Source organism: Triturus cristatus, chromosome 11, assembly GCF_964204655.1.
Source record: "Triturus cristatus chromosome 11, aTriCri1.1, whole genome shotgun sequence".
Classification (NCBI taxonomy): Eukaryota; Metazoa; Chordata; class Amphibia; order Caudata; family Salamandridae; genus Triturus; species Triturus cristatus.
In genome coordinates, this window is record NC_140594.1 from 645,209,290 (window position 1) to 645,221,781 (window position 12,492).

At 46.2% G+C, this 12,492-nt stretch overlaps 1 protein-coding gene across 4 annotated transcripts in view; it reads left to right on the forward strand.

Moving 5' to 3' along the window:
• Positions 1–12,492, forward strand: part of PPP1R7 (protein phosphatase 1 regulatory subunit 7) — a 565,298-nt gene that overhangs the window by 466,292 nt on the left and 86,514 nt on the right. The gene's annotated exons all lie outside the window — the stretch shown is intronic.

Here is a 12,492-nt window from a genome sequence, read left to right on the forward strand (position 1 = left end):
ATCCAGCATGTGAACACCTGTTCTCTACCTCACACTTTAGAGCTACGTTCTCTCCAGTCTTCTGACTTTTTTAATTAGTGCTTGTTTTAATCTCACTTTCACTATGAGTATTTAGAACTGTATATTGTGTAACCCCACACAAAGTCACAATTGCCACAGTTCTGTGTCACATTATCTAGGGAGAGAGATTTTGTGTTATTAATTTAATCACAGTTTAATATCAACACTGACCAATGCTGGGGTGATCTTATTCAAAACTTTTCTTCCCTTAGGTTCCCCCTTGCATATGGTGAGACTATTGTTCATAATACACGTGGCAGGTAACTTTTGTACTCCCCACAGTGTGTGGATAGCTATTTGATAAATAGGTCCTGAAGAATTGCCATGGATCACTAGACCACTAGGCATGAAACATGTTGACCACCACAGAAGAGCATAGCTTAGCTGAACCCTAACGTCAGTCAGCTGCCACTCTGTTTCCTGTTTTTTAATCAAGTGGATAGCCTTTCCTAAATAAAGTCTTGTTTTTGGACTATCCAACTTGTTTTAATCACTCACTCACATCCACACCCACACCACTAGGCCTCTCACACACACCACATCATACGGCCAGGAACAAAAGATCTCCGCCAAAGAGCCCCTCTTAGGGTGCCCGTCGGGGATTGCAGCGCCGTCCCGACGAGGAGCAGGTCCATATGATGAAGCATGACACCTAGCTTGCTGGGTGTGTGAGGACCCTAGTTCCGCCTAGAGGAATTCCCCTTCCTCTACACATAGTCTTTTCCCGACACACTCTCTCCCTCCCTTTGTTTCTGAGGAACTGCATACTCTATTCTTCTTACTGATTATTTGGGCCTGTATGCTGGACCTCCCCTAAAAGCCCATTTGTCCCCCTTGTTTGATAATACTGTTTCGCACGGGTAACCCCCGTGGGACATTACTCAGGATACCATACGGTGCTAATTGCACTGATTGGACCACTCTTTGTCTGAATACCGCAGTAATACTGACGGGGTTTGCTGGTTTCCTACCTTCATGGAGGACAACCTAGGACTCAGCTTCAACGATGAAGCTGTAGCAGATATTTTAAGAAAAACTCCCTCACTTTTGGGTGCAGGGGGTTCTGTGGCCTCAGGGTCACAATCAGAAGACTGGACTTCGCTCACAGCACTAAAAAGAGAATGGGTCAAAATCACATTACATGGGGCACTAATGACGGAATACCTACGAGCTAACATAGCCCCTAGTGGGCTTATCATTAATGTTTTTCCCAGGTTATTTCTGGAGGACCCCACTTTCAAGAAAGAATGGTGCCTGGTGTCTTGGAAATGCACCAGAGACCTCCTGGTCCTGATTATCAATACAGCCCAACGACTAGCGGATGCCCTATTAGCTAGAATCCAGGCGGCAGAGAGTGCACTGAAATCTACCATCCAGAATACAGCATTCAAAGCGAAACTAGCAGAAATCAACAGCGAGATCACTGAAAATAGGGAATATCTGCTCAAATTAAAGATAGCCAAATTGCAGAAGGATATTCTCAAATTTGACAAAGAAAAGGTTTATCCTTACCTGAAAGCAGATTTTCAAACAAACAAGAATGGTTATTCTTCGGATGACAATTCAGATAACTCAAGAAGGGGGTCGACTAACAGCGACTCAAGCACAGGCAGTTGGGGAGGCAATCAGCAACAAAGGAATTTTCCTTCTCCCTATCACCACTACAACAACGCACCAGCCTACCCAGGCCCGCCACAACCACCACCCCCTTTTTGGCAGTACCCCGTGTACCCACATGGGCAGCCCCAATTCTATCCCACTGGTAACCCTCCTTTTTTAGACAGAGGTTGGGGCAGAGGAAGAGGGCGAAAAAGAGGGCCCCAAAAGGTAGTCCAGTGGCAGGATCAGGAACAACTTCCACAGGGACCCAGGGGCAGGAACAGAGGGAGAAGGAATTAGTGGTTAATCTTTCAGATAGACCCTTGAGCGCCTTGGAACAAGAGGTCCTTGGGAAAGGACTGGGTTATGTCCCTACACCCAAAACAGACAGATTTAGAGATAACTGTGAGATCCATGGATTCCTCAGAAAAGTACGCTTGAAGGCTTTCTTCCAAGATCAACCAGCTATCGAGTGTACAGACACTGGGCTACGCAACCCATCTACCTTCACTCCGGCCAATAGCATGGTCCCCCCTGAAGTACTCACATTTGAAAGAGCTGTTCTCCGTGAGCTTAGTACGATTCCCGCTAAGCACACTTTCCATAATATGTCCAATGCGGAATTGTCAGCTGCGAGAACCTTAACTAACGACACCAGCATCACCATTAAACAGGCAGATAAGGGGGGTGCTACTGTGATACAAAACACAACTGACTATGATCGTGAATGTAGAAGACAACTTAATAACACTAGATACTACACTCCTATCTCTATTGACCCCACGTCAAGACTTACCACCGAGATTGCAACTATGATTTTCGAGGCAGAAAATAATGGGTGGATCAGCAGGAAAGAAGCTGAATTTCTTACTACCAAAGACCCCAAAGTTCCATACTTCTACACACTTCCAAAAATACATAAGGGCACCACACCGGTCCCTGGTCGCCCCATTGTATCAGGAATAGGCTCAATTTTGGAACCCCTCTCCAGATTTGTAGATCACTTTCTACAACCCTTAGTCAAGAAAACTCCCAGTTACATCAGGGACACTACGGATATCCTACAAGTCATTGAGGCTACACACGATACAAGCAACATTGATCTACTGGTCACGCTGGATGTGGAAGCACTATACACTAATATCCCCCAGCGTGCCACCCTAATGGCAGTTGAAAATGTCCTCAGGAGAGAGGAATGGACTTCTCCCACTCCCATCTCCTTCATAATGGATTGTGCCTCACTAGCCCTCACGGAGAATTTCTTCGAATATAACACACAACTGTTTCACCAATCACAGGGCACTTCGATGGGGAGTACCTTTGCCCCTAGTGTGGCCTGTATTTACATGGCCACCTTTGAGGAAGAAGTCATTAGAAACCCCAACAATCCATACTCCAACAATTTAACACTGTGGAGGCGTTTCATAGATGACATTCTTATCTTCTGGAAGGGGGACGAACAAACTTGCCTAGCCTTCTGTGAATGGGTTAACGTACAAAATCAATTTCTGAAGTTCACCCACACCATCTCAGAATCCCAGGTACCATTCTTGGATTTGATGATCACATTAGATGACACAGGCCTCAGCACCACACTATATAAGAAGCCAACTGACAGGAACAGTTTACTTTTATATAGTAGCCACCACCCTAGGGCTCTGAGGGACAATTTACCTTTTGGTCAGTTCCTCCGCATTAGGAGGAATTGTAGCACCACCACTGAGTACATAACTGAAGCACATTGTCTGAGTTCCAACCTTAGACGAAGGGGCTATCCTGAACGTCAGATTAGAAACTCCCTCAAGAGAGCACGCAACAATCCTCGTGAGGCCTTACTACAACACATCAGTAGGGAAAATACAGAAACCTTGACGTGTGTCACATCCTTTACCCCTGACTCAACACGCATAAAGAGCATAATCAAAAGACATTGGGGCATCCTGACTACGGGTGACCTCACCATCCCACCCCCACGTTTTGCGTTCAAACGTACACAAAATTTGAAGGATATCCTCATCAACACGAGACCCAGACACACTGAACAACTGGAACAAAGAACCCTATGGGACCTCCCACCAGTAAAGGGTCACTATCCCTGTGGTTCTTGTGTTGTATGCCATCAGACTTCAGTGACGAAAGAGCTGGTGTTTTCAGACTCCTTCACTTGGACGATGCAGAAACATACTAATTGTAACACTACACATTGTATTTATCTTATCTGTCCGTGCGAAATGAAATATGTGGGTATGACAATGAGACCAGTCAAGACACGGATAACAGAACACAAAAGCAATGTGAGGTGTCAGAAAACCACCACCAAACTTTACACGCACTTCAGAGAAAACAACCATAAACCAGATTCCCTGAGATGGCTAGTCCTTGAGGCCCACCCCAGGATTACACAGAAAGCCCTGTTCAAGATAGAACAGAGATGGGTGCATCGCTTGAGGGCTGATAGTGAAGGCCTTAACGATCAAATCCCGTGGGCATCACTCACAGATAGATGACAACTGAGTCTATATGGAATCAGGAGCCACCATTATTACTCTGGAGCGTTGGGAATTGTGACGAGTTATTGCCCCCTTTTCTCCAACTGTGCCTTACCTTCCTGATACTTCTTGCACCTAGAGGACAATTTTTAACATACAATTTTAACACACAATTTCAATTTCATGGCCCCATGTTTGTAATTTACACCATCTAATATGTTGGTCCAATTATCATAATTGATAACCCCCTTGTGATCTTCCTCACGTCTATTCGCACCTGGCCTTCCCTCTTTGTTTGGCCCACATTTTAATAGTATATTAACCTCTGCCAAGATGGCCGCCGCAAACGACAGTCCCAATACATAGAATCTCCGATTCCCATCACGCACTGACGTGGAGTTAACTTCCGGTTAGTCGACCCGCCCCCCTTTACTCCACTTCATCTACGGAGGAACCGGAGCTAAGTCATCCTTCCCGGTTCGTGTGGCGCGAGGGTAGGTTAAACGGCCTGTCCCAGTAACAACTTTGACGTAAGTTTAACATTATTTTTATATATTTTTGTGCTGCAGGTGGGTTACGATGGAACCTTGTGAGCGGCATGAGTATACACCCGTGATTATTAGGTACGATGGTACTCAGTAGAGCGAGCCATTCACTGGACGCGGGGGCATGTGGTGTAACATGATGTTCTCAGCCACAACTATTGGAGGTGCGATCAGATTGGACTACACGAGCGCGCTTGACTTGACCGCCGCCTGAGGATTAGGGGGGGTGCACCCGGTCAGGCATGCCTGTGTTTCCCGCCTCCCCGTGGATACACTTTCCATGTCGGCTGGACATACCCCTCTTCCCTCGTGGGGGGCCCTAGCTAATGCGCGATGGGGCTTCCTATGATGTCCGGTTCGGCATACCTTTAACCAGTTGTCGGTTGTTGACAGTATACTGCGCCTTATTCTGACTCTAAGTTCCTGGTGCGGTCCCTCTTGTCACTGAATTAACCCCCGGCCTGTGTCATGGCCTGCTATACTCCGCCCCGCATAATGGGGTGCCACCACGGGCAATAGAACCGAGCCATGACGACACTGCAGGCTGGGTGTGCTGCCCTGTCTATTGTCATTATTCATTATTCGTTTTCCACCTTACCTCTCATTTTTACCAGTACACCAGAAGTCTGGTGTTACGGGTGGCGCAACGAATACGGATAGAAGCAGGGATATACACCAACATAGGTGAGTTCCTTGTAAATCCAGCATGTGAACACCTGTTCTCTACCTCACACTTTAGAGCTACGTTCTCTCCAGTCTTCTGACTTTTTTAATTAGTGCTTGTTTTAATCTCACTTTCACTATGAGTATTTAGAACTGTATATTGTGTAACCCCACACAAAGTCACAATTGCCACAGTTCTGTGTCACATTATCTAGGGAGAGAGATTTTGTGTTATTAATTTAATCACAGTTTAATATCAACACTGACCAATGCTGGGGTGATCTTATTCAAAACTTTTCTTCCCTTAGGTTCCCCCTTGCATATGGTGAGACTATTGTTCATAATACACGTGGCAGGTAACTTTTGTACTCCCCACAGTGTGTGGATAGCTATTTGATAAATAGGTCCTGAAGAATTGCCATGGATCACTAGACCACTAGGCATGAAACATGTTGACCACCACAGAAGAGCATAGCTTAGCTGAACCCTAACGTCAGTCAGCTGCCACTCTGTTTCCTGTTTTTTAATCAAGTGGATAGCCTTTCCTAAATAAAGTCTTGTTTTTGGACTATCCAACTTGTTTTAATCACTCACTCACATCCACACCCACACCACTAGGCCTCTCACACACACCACATCATACGGCCAGGAACAAAAGATCTCCGCCAAAGAGCCCCTCTTAGGGTGCCCGTCGGGGATTGCAGCGCCGTCCCGACGAGGAGCAGGTCCATATGATGAAGCATGACACCTAGCTTGCTGGGTGTGTGAGGACCCTAGTTCCGCCTAGAGGAATTCCCCTTCCTCTACACATAGTCTTTTCCCGACACACTCTCTCCCTCCCTTTGTTTCTGAGGAACTGCATACTCTATTCTTCTTACTGATTATTTGGGCCTGTATGCTGGACCTCCCCTAAAAGCCCATTTGTCCCCCTTGTTTGATAATACTGTTTCGCACGGGTAACCCCCGTGGGACATTACTCAGGATACCATACGGTGCTAATTGCACTGATTGGACCACTCTTTGTCTGAATACCGCAGTAATACTGACGGGGTTTGCTGGTTTCCTACCTTCATGGAGGACAACCTAGGACTCAGCTTCAACGATGAAGCTGTAGCAGATATTTTAAGAAAAACTCCCTCACTTTTGGGTGCAGGGGGTTCTGTGGCCTCAGGGTCACAATCAGAAGACTGGACTTCGCTCACAGCACTAAAAAGAGAATGGGTCAAAATCACATTACATGGGGCACTAATGACGGAATACCTACGAGCTAACATAGCCCCTAGTGGGCTTATCATTAATGTTTTTCCCAGGTTATTTCTGGAGGACCCCACTTTCAAGAAAGAATGGTGCCTGGTGTCTTGGAAATGCACCAGAGACCTCCTGGTCCTGATTATCAATACAGCCCAACGACTAGCGGATGCCCTATTAGCTAGAATCCAGGCGGCAGAGAGTGCACTGAAATCTACCGTCCAGAATACAGCATTCAAAGCGAAACTAGCAGAAATCAACAGCGAGATCACTGAAAATAGGGAATATCTGCTCAAATTAAAGATAGCCAAATTGCAGAAGGATATTCTCAAATTTGACAAAGAAAAGGTTTATCCTTACCTGAAAGCAGATTTTCAAACAAACAAGAATGGTTATTCTTCGGATGACAATTCAGATAACTCAAGAAGGGGGTCGACTAACAGCGACTCAAGCACAGGCAGTTGGGGAGGCAATCAGCAACAAAGGAATTTTCCTTCTCCCTATCACCACTACAACAACGCACCAGCCTACCCAGGCCCGCCACAACCACCACCCCCTTTTTGGCAGTACCCCGTGTACCCACATGGGCAGCCCCAATTCTATCCCACTGGTAACCCTCCTTTTTTAGACAGAGGTTGGGGCAGAGGAAGAGGGCGAAAAAGAGGGCCCCAAAAGGTAGTCCAGTGGCAGGATCAGGAACAACTCCCACAGGGACCCAGGGGCAGGAACAGAGGGAGAAGGAATTAGTGGTTAATCTTTCAGATAGACCCTTGAGCGCCTTGGAACAAGAGGTCCTTGGGAAAGGACTGGGTTATGTCCCTACACCCAAAACAGACAGATTTAGAGATAACTGTGAGATCCATGGATTCCTCAGAAAAGTACGCTTGAAGGCTTTCTTCCAAGATCAACCAGCTATCGAGTGTACAGACACTGGGCTACGCAACCCATCTACCTTCACTCCGGCCAATAGCATGGTCCCCCCTGAAGTACTCACATTTGAAAGAGCTGTTCTCCGTGAGCTTAGTACGATTCCCGCTAAGCACACTTTCCATAATATGTCCAATGCGGAATTGTCAGCTGCGAGAACCTTAACTAACGACACCAGCATCACCATTAAACAGGCAGATAAGGGGGGTGCTACTGTGATACAAAACACAACTGACTATGATCGTGAATGTAGAAGACAACTTAATAACACTAGATACTACACTCCTATCTCTATTGACCCCACGTCAAGACTTACCACCGAGATTGCAACTATGATTTTCGAGGCAGAAAATAATGGGTGGATCAGCAGGAAAGAAGCTGAATTTCTTACTACCAAAGACCCCAAAGTTCCATACTTCTACACACTTCCAAAAATACATAAGGGCACCACACCGGTCCCTGGTCGCCCCATTGTATCAGGAATAGGCTCAATTTTGGAACCCCTCTCCAGATTTGTAGATCACTTTCTACAACCCTTAGTCAAGAAAACTCCCAGTTACATCAGGGACACTACGGATATCCTACAAGTCATTGAGGCTACACACGATACAAGCAACATTGATCTACTGGTCACGCTGGATGTGGAAGCACTATACACTAATATCCCCCAGCGTGCCACCCTAATGGCAGTTGAAAATGTCCTCAGGAGAGAGGAATGGACTTCTCCCACTCCCATCTCCTTCATAATGGATTGTGCCTCACTAGCCCTCACGGAGAATTTCTTCGAATATAACACACAACTGTTTCACCAATCACAGGGCACTTCGATGGGGAGTACCTTTGCCCCTAGTGTGGCCTGTATTTACATGGCCACCTTTGAGGAAGAAGTCATTAGAAACCCCAACAATCCATACTCCAACAATTTAACACTGTGGAGGCGTTTCATAGATGACATTCTTATCTTCTGGAAGGGGGACGAACAAACTTGCCTAGCCTTCTGTGAATGGGTTAACGTACAAAATCAATTTCTGAAGTTCACCCACACCATCTCAGAATCCCAGGTACCATTCTTGGATTTGATGATCACATTAGATGACACAGGCCTCAGCACCACACTATATAAGAAGCCAACTGACAGGAACAGTTTACTTTTATATAGTAGCCACCACCCTAGGGCTCTGAGGGACAATTTACCTTTTGGTCAGTTCCTCCGCATTAGGAGGAATTGTAGCACCACCACTGAGTACATAACTGAAGCACATTGTCTGAGTTCCAACCTTAGACGAAGGGGCTATCCTGAACGTCAGATTAGAAACTCCCTCAAGAGAGCACGCAACAATCCTCGTGAGGCCTTACTACAACACATCAGTAGGGAAAATACAGAAACCTTGACGTGTGTCACATCCTTTACCCCTGACTCAACACGCATAAAGAGCATAATCAAAAGACATTGGGGCATCCTGACTACGGGTGACCTCACCATCCCACCCCCACGTTTTGCGTTCAAACGTACACAAAATTTGAAGGATATCCTCATCAACACGAGACCCAGACACACTGAACAACTGGAACAAAGAACCCTATGGGACCTCCCACCAGTAAAGGGTCACTATCCCTGTGGTTCTTGTGTTGTATGCCATCAGACTTCAGTGACGAAAGAGCTGGTGTTTTCAGACTCCTTCACTTGGACGATGCAGAAACATACTAATTGTAACACTACACATTGTATTTATCTTATCATCTGTCCGTGCGAAATGAAATATGTGGGTATGACAATGAGACCAGTCAAGACACGGATAACAGAACACAAAAGCAATGTGAGGTGTCAGAAAACCACCACCAAACTTTACACGCACTTCAGAGAAAACAACCATAAACCAGATTCCCTGAGATGGCTAGTCCTTGAGGCCCACCCCAGGATTACACAGAAAGCCCTGTTCAAGATAGAACAGAGATGGGTGCATCGCTTGAGGGCTGATAGTGAAGGCCTTAACGATCAAATCCCGTGGGCATCACTCACAGATAGATGACAACTGAGTCTATATGGAATCAGGAGCCACCATTATTACTCTGGAGCGTTGGGAATTGTGACGAGTTATTGCCCCCTTTTCTCCAACTGTGCCTTACCTTCCTGATACTTCTTGCACCTAGAGGACAATTTTTAACATACAATTTTAACACACAATTTCAATTTCATGGCCCCATGTTTGTAATTTACACCATCTAATATGTTGGTCCAATTATCATAATTGATAACCCCCTTGTGATCTTCCTCACGTCTATTCGCACCTGGCCTTCCCTCTTTGTTTGGCCCACATTTTAATAGTATATTAACCTCTGCCAAGATGGCCGCCGCAAACGACAGTCCCAATACATAGAATCTCCGATTCCCATCACGCACTGACGTGGAGTTAACTTCCGGTTAGTCGACCCGCCCCCCTTTACTCCACTTCATCTACGGAGGAACCGGAGCTAAGTCATCCTTCCCGGTTCGTGTGGCGCGAGGGTAGGTTAAACGGCCTGTCCCAGTAACAACTTTGACGTAAGTTTAACATTATTTTTATATATTTTTGTGCTGCAGGTGGGTTACGATGGAACCTTGTGAGCGGCATGAGTATACACCCGTGATTATTAGGTACGATGGTACTCAGTAGAGCGAGCCATTCACTGGACGCGGGGGCATGTGGTGTAACATGATGTTCTCAGCCACAACTATTGGAGGTGCGATCAGATTGGACTACACGAGCGCGCTTGACTTGACCGCCGCCTGAGGATTAGGGGGGGTGCACCCGGTCAGGCATGCCTGTGTTTCCCGCCTCCCCGTGGATACACTTTCCATGTCGGCTGGACATACCCCTCTTCCCTCGTGGGGGGCCCTAGCTAATGCGCGATGGGGCTTCCTATGATGTCCGGTTCGGCATACCTTTAACCAGTTGTCGGTTGTTGACAGTATACTGCGCCTTATTCTGACTCTAAGTTCCTGGTGCGGTCCCTCTTGTCACTGAATTAACCCCCGGCCTGTGTCATGGCCTGCTATACTCCGCCCCGCATAATGGGGTGCCACCACGGGCAATAGAACCGAGCCATGACGACACTGCAGGCTGGGTGTGCTGCCCTGTCTATTGTCATTATTCATTATTCGTTTTCCACCTTACCTCTCATTTTTACCAGTACACCAGAAGTCTGGTGTTACGGGTGGCGCAACGAATACGGATAGAAGCAGGGATATACACCAACATAGGTGAGTTCCTTGTAAATCCAGCATGTGAACACCTGTTCTCTACCTCACACTTTAGAGCTACGTTCTCTCCAGTCTTCTGACTTTTTTAATTAGTGCTTGTTTTAATCTCACTTTCACTATGAGTATTTAGAACTGTATATTGTGTAACCCCACACAAAGTCACAATTGCCACAGTTCTGTGTCACATTATCTAGGGAGAGAGATTTTGTGTTATTAATTTAATCACAGTTTAATATCAACACTGACCAATGCTGGGGTGATCTTATTCAAAACTTTTCTTCCCTTAGGTTCCCCCTTGCATATGGTGAGACTATTGTTCATAATACACGTGGCAGGTAACTTTTGTACTCCCCACAGTGTGTGGATAGCTATTTGATAAATAGGTCCTGAAGAATTGCCATGGATCACTAGACCACTAGGCATGAAACATGTTGACCACCACAGAAGAGCATAGCTTAGCTGAACCCTAACGTCAGTCAGCTGCCACTCTGTTTCCTGTTTTTTAATCAAGTGGATAGCCTTTCCTAAATAAAGTCTTGTTTTTGGACTATCCAACTTGTTTTAATCACTCACTCACATCCACACCCACACCACTAGGCCTCTCACACACACCACATCATACGGCCAGGAACAAAAGATCTCCGCCAAAGAGCCCCTCTTAGGGTGCCCGTCGGGGATTGCAGCGCCGTCCCGACGAGGAGCAGGTCCATATGATGAAGCATGACACCTAGCTTGCTGGGTGTGTGAGGACCCTAGTTCCGCCTAGAGGAATTCCCCTTCCTCTACACATAGTCTTTTCCCGACACACTCTCTCCCTCCCTTTGTTTCTGAGGAACTGCATACTCTATTCTTCTTACTGATTATTTGGGCCTGTATGCTGGACCTCCCCTAAAAGCCCATTTGTCCCCCTTGTTTGATAATACTGTTTCGCACGGGTAACCCCCGTGGGACATTACTCAGGATACCATACGGTGCTAATTGCACTGATTGGACCACTCTTTGTCTGAATACCGCAGTAATACTGACGGGGTTTGCTGGTTTCCTACCTTCATGGAGGACAACCTAGGACTCAGCTTCAACGATGAAGCTGTAGCAGATATTTTAAGAAAAACTCCCTCACTTTTGGGTGCAGGGGGTTCTGTGGCCTCAGGGTCACAATCAGAAGACTGGACTTCGCTCACAGCACTAAAAAGAGAATGGGTCAAAATCACATTACATGGGGCACTAATGACGGAATACCTACGAGCTAACATAGCCCCTAGTGGGCTTATCATTAATGTTTTTCCCAGGTTATTTCTGGAGGACCCCACTTTCAAGAAAGAATGGTGCCTGGTGTCTTGGAAATGCACCAGAGACCTCCTGGTCCTGATTATCAATACAGCCCAACGACTAGCGGATGCCCTATTAGCTAGAATCCAGGCGGCAGAGAGTGCACTGAAATCTACCGTCCAGAATACAGCATTCAAAGCGAAACTAGCAGAAATCAACAGCGAGATCACTGAAAATAGGGAATATCTGCTCAAATTAAAGATAGCCAAATTGCAGAAGGATATTCTCAAATTTGACAAAGAAAAGGTTTATCCTTACCTGAAAGCAGATTTTCAAACAAACAAGAATGGTTATTCTTCGGATGACAATTCAGATAACTCAAGAAGGGGGTCGACTAACAGCGACTCAAGCACAGGCAGTTGGGGAGGCAATCAGCAACAAAGGAATTTTC